Below are 5,456 nucleotides of genomic sequence, written 5' to 3'. Positions count from 1 at the left end.
AAAGGGAAGCTAAGGAGACTGAGAAAAAAACCTATTGTCACACCTATTGCACCATACAAGCCACCTGTTCCATTCCTCAAAGATTGGCACAAGCAAAGCTAGAGAAGAAGTATGGGAAGTTCCTTGATATTTTGAAGAAGTTGCACATTAACATCCCTTTCTTGGATGCATATCTCAGAGATGATGCTCTTCTTATGCTAAGTTTTTGAAAGACATGCTTTCCAACAAAAGAAAAATTGAAGAGAATGTCACTGTTTCACAACAGCTGAGTGTAGTGCATTTTGCAGAACAAGCTTCCAAAGAAGCTAGGAGATCCAGGCAGTTATTCTATTCTTGTTAAGCTTGGTGATATTGAGATCAAGAATGCCTTATGTGATCTTGGGGCAAGTGTCAGTCTCATGCCCTTGTCAATCTGCAAGAAGCTCAATATGGGTGAACTAAAACCCACACGCATCTCCTTACAACTAGCAGATAGAACAGTCAAGTTCCCCCTTGGCATCCTTGAAGATGTTCCTCTTAGAGTCGGAAAATTTTTAATTCCATGTGATTTTGTTGTTATGGAAATGGAAGAAGATGCAAAAGTTCCCATTATTCTTGGGAGATCCTTTTTGGCCACTGCTGAAGCCTTAATTGATATGAAAAAGGGAAAAATCACCTTTGAATAGGTGATGAGAAGATGGAGTACACACTCACAAACTCAAGGCTTCTCCATCTATGGGAGAATTGTTGATATAGTGGATGTTCTCAATGAGGATACCCCGGTTAAAATCTAGCACTCCTCTCTATTCGATTGAGAGATCACTTGCAAAAATCCAACATTCAGTTTGCTGAGATTAAGGCAGAGTAGTGCATTATTCGAAGAACTTGTCATCCATATTCACAATGTTGGAAAACCTCAATACTTGGATGCAGTCACCAGGGTTTCTGATCCCTTCGCTCTCCCCTCCTTAGTGAGGATTTGTGAGTACCCTACCCCTTTCTTTGTGTCTACTCTTTACCTTTGTCACACTGCGGACATTGTGACATGCTAGCTTGGGGGAGGGATTTACCACATCATCTGTACATATTCATCTTTCTGTTTTTGCATATAGTTTCATTATTAAGTTGTATTTTAGGCTGCATTTAGGATCGATCACTGCTGATAGTACACACTAAGCTTGGTTTTATCCTCATCTCTATGTGAAGTCTAAGCATGATTTGAATAACTCTGAACTATTTTTGATCTCTCCTTGCTCGTTGTGATTTGAATGGTTTGTGGTAAGACGGTTTGATCCTCCCAAGGGAAACTTGACTATGCTTGTTAGCCAAAAATCTACCTAGTGAGGTGATTTGAGCCTAATGGACTAACATTTTTTTAGTCTTTCTTTTCATGTGTGATGCTCTTCCTTGATTATTATCCTCTAGAACTTGCATTGATACTCCTTGAGACCGCATTGACTTGTTTTTGCATTGAATATGATTGAGGCATCTGTTATTTCTGAGCTACATAACCAAATGCCACCTACATTGATTACTCTCTTTTTGTCCCCCTCTGAGCCTAGCCTGTTTTTCTTGATTAACTACATCTTTAGCCCTTTACCTTGTCCTACCTAGGGAATTGTGAAGCTATGTTGATGAGGTTAAACGTGACATTAGAGATATTTTGTGGTGTTTGATTATATTGAGTTCACCTCCTCATAGCTGCTTTCTTTAAAACTCCTATCGATTTCCTCTGTAGAGAATTTGTTAAATCCTTTATAGAAAAAAAAAGAAGAGAAAACAGAAGAAAAAAAAAGACTGTGATTTATGTCTTTAGTGCGTAATAAAAGGAAATTGGAGTTAATAGTTGATCGAGGAGTTATGAAGTAGCCAATGAAAAAGAGAAAATGAAGTGAAAGTAAAATGCGTGTGAAGTTTGATAATTGTTGTCAAGGGTGTATGAAAAAATGAAAAAAGAGCTTCACTTTCCCCTTTGAGCACCACTTTTCTAGAACTTTCCACACCCATACATTAAGCCTTCATTACAACCTATATAAAGCCCTCATGATTCTTTGCATATAACATAGTCCCGAAGCGGTGGAGAGTGAGAAGATATGCAAGCTTATGGTAGGATATAGTCAATGGAATGGAGCTTTGAGCGACTATTTGACCCTTTTATACACATGAGCGTTGTGTGCACGACTAAGTGAGGGTTTATCATGTATGGTCAAGGCAAGCTTGGGGGAGCAAAGTGGTAGTATTGGTTGTCAAGTCACAACTATGAGATTTAGGATTTAGATTGAATAGTTTTGTGTTTATTCCCTTATATGGTCTTATTTTCACATTGAAGATTGATTTGAAAACCGTGTTGTGTGTGTGTGTTTGAAGAGTTTTTTTCTTACTTTCCCCTATGTTTCATGTTGGAATGCTTGTGGACAAGCATTAGTTTAGCTTGGGGGAGTTTGATATGTCTATTTTATATAGAGATTTTGCTCCGTCTCTCATTCATTATTGGTCTTAACTGCGCCTCTTCGGAGCCATTTTTACTACTAATGTGCTCCTTGTAGTGTGTATTTATTTCAGATTGATCATTGTAGGAATTATTATTTAGTGCATTTCCTACTATTTATATCACTACAAGAGAGGATGTACGTTCGAGAGCACGAGCATTGAGTTGGAAAGTTTTGAAGCAAAGCGAATAATAAAGAAGTAGAAAAATGACTTCAGTCCACTCTTTATTATATCTCAAGTTATACAAATCCAAATAGAAGTGATTTCAATTCTGTTAGATTCTACATTTCAAGAGCTTTCCCAACGAGTGGTCATTTGCCTAATTCCGACGAGTAACGAAGAAGTCATGGCGTTTTAAAGATTGAGATTTTGTGCAGTCTGACGACCGCCCGACCGGGCGAACCTTACTTAGCGCATTTTCAGAAAAGTTAAGCTGCCAGGCAAACTTTACATGCGGGCCCGACCGGGCGAAATCCGCCCGGGCGGTCGGGCGAGGCGAATGAAGACCTGTTGAAAAGCGCCCGGCCAGGCGCGACGAAGGAAAATGACACCTAACGACTGCCCGACCGGTCGGGCGAGACGATCTTTGAGCGTTTTAAGCGCGTGTTGCACCGGATTTACGAGACATATAAATACTATTTTCTTAGAATTAGAAACTACGCCTTTTTACTAGAGAATCATTATATAACTTTTTAGAGAGCTTTTGAGTTTACTCTGTTGAACATTGATTACTACGCTTTGATTCCTTCAAGTAAAGACTAAGTTTTCTTAATCTCTTCTTTCCTTTCATTATTATCATGTCTTTTAATTTGTTCATTATTTGTTTTGCTATTTCAATTATGTGTGAGTAGTCCATTAATCTAGGGTTAAGTAAAACCCTAGCAATGATTTAATATATGAATTCTTCCATTAATCCCAAGTTTATATGATCAATTGTTCTTGTTTAATTGGATTGTTCTTATGCTCATTATCATACTAGGGATAGGTGATTTTGATTTGACTCCATATATCTTATTTTCAATGGGAATTGAATCTAGATGGTTTTGTTGATCCAATCAATGGTATGAATATCTTCTATGGGAATAGTTAGATGGATTGCTAGGAATATAATTGTGATGCTATGCTTAATGCCTCTTTCTTGCATGATTCTATGGGAATATGTTTGATTGCTTGTTTAGAGTAGCCATTGGTACTCGGGAGAGATCTTTGGTAATTATAGGGTGCATTACTCCTCTTGAATTCTTGATCATGTTATTTGGGATGGAAATTATTCATGTATTGGTCATGCTAGTGGTGATGCTTAATTCTAGATGTTTTAATTAATTGATTATATCTTGTGTGTTCCTAGTAATTGTCATAGTTTAGTGTTAGTCTATAATCAACACCTTTTCATCATTGTTTGTCACTCGTTTAGTTAAATTGAGTCAAGATATCTAGGTTTGATACGTTTGTCCCTGTGGATTCGACCCTGACTTGCTCTGCTACATAGTTAGGAAGTTAGTTAGGTAATTACTTTTGATAGGTGCGCGACACGCCTACCAAATTTTGGCGCCGTTGCCGTGGACTAACGGTATTAGATTAGTTTATCTGTTGATTTATTTAGCTAAATGTCTTTGTTGATCATTGTCACTCTATTTGCTGTTTGATCTTTTTCTTTCAGTCTTTTTGTTGCATGCGCACTCGTAAAGGGTTCACAGATCTGATTACTCTTGATCGCGAGATCGAAGCTACACAAGGAGATTAGGAGGTCGAAAAGAAAACAACAACAAGAACCAACAATGGGCGACGAAGCACCACCAAAGTCTCTACGGGAATATGCTATGCCCGATGAGACCACCACCACCATAACCAGACCGACCACCGCTGCCAATCATTTCGAGCTCAAGCCACAATTCATCCAGTTTATCTCACAGGATTCTTATGCGGGAACACCCAAAGAGAGCCCTACTGATCATTTGGCTAACTTTTTAGAAAAATGCAATACTTTGAAATTAACTAATGTTTCTGATGATTTAATTCGGTATTGTACTTTTCCTTTTTCTCTCAGGGACGAAGCAAAGGAATGGTTTAAAGAAGAAGAAGTGAGGAAGATTGCCACACGGCCAGAACTGAAGAAGGCTTTTCTTTACAAGTTCTTCCCTCCTATGAGAACTTCCAAGTTCAGAAAGAGATATCTGGCTTTCAACAACATGAATTGGTCTCTTTATGAAGCATGGCAGAGATACAAGGCTTTGCAAAGGCAGTGTCCACACCACGGCATTCCTGAGTGGCTGCTGATTCAGACATTCTACAATGGTCTGAAGCATGAAGTTCGAAGTTCTATTGATGCCGCATCTGGCGGTACTTTCATGGCAAAAACTCCAGAAGCCGCGAAGACATTGTTGGATGAATGGCTGCCAACAATTACCTGAATGACTGGAGTAATCTCGTGGAGCCCCTAAAAAGGGAGGTAAGTATGAGGTTGATGCTATTGCTACTTTATCTAACACTGTGCAGGTTTTGGCAGCTAAGGTTGACCAATTGAGTAGCAGATCAATAGCACCTGTTTGTGAGATTTGTGAAGTGCAAGGTCACTCATTTAATGAGTGTCAATACAATACCATGGGAGCGGTAACTGAGCAAGCTAATGCCCTCCTAAACAAACACAAGACCACAAAACAACCCATACTCAAACACATATAACCCAGGTTGGAAGAATCATCCAAATTTCTCTTACAAAAATAACCAACCTCAACCTCCACCCACAAACTACTCCCACACCCGGTTTCCAACAAAGGCCGCCATTCACTCCTCCTCATCTTCAACATCCAATCTTGAAACCATCATAGAGAATTTAGCTTCTTCTCAAGCAAAGCAAATTGAATATCAAGCGAAGCAGAATGACTTCTTCAACAACTCCCTTCAACAAATTCATGCTCATAATAAAATGATGAGAATCAGATGACACAACTAGCCCAACAAATAAGCCACCTCTCTAAACCTTCAGG

General features: G+C 38.9%; 1 non-coding gene across 1 annotated transcript; it reads right to left on the bottom strand.

Moving 5' to 3' along the window:
• Nucleotides 1-4,625: 4,625 nt before the first annotated feature.
• LOC125498131 (small nucleolar RNA R71) lies at nucleotides 4,626-4,729 on the bottom strand. Its single transcript, XR_007274897.2, has one exon. It is a non-coding gene; the product is annotated as a small nucleolar RNA R71 (small nucleolar RNA).
• Between the last annotated feature and the right edge of the window lie 727 nt (nucleotides 4,730-5,456).

Source organism: Beta vulgaris, chromosome 5 (assembly GCF_026745355.1).
Source record: "Beta vulgaris subsp. vulgaris cultivar EL10 chromosome 5, EL10.2, whole genome shotgun sequence".
NCBI classification, from domain to species: Eukaryota; Viridiplantae; Streptophyta; class Magnoliopsida; order Caryophyllales; family Amaranthaceae; genus Beta; species Beta vulgaris.
Note: the sequence above shows the minus strand (reverse complement) of the source record. Positions and strands in the feature narration are given on the sequence as shown.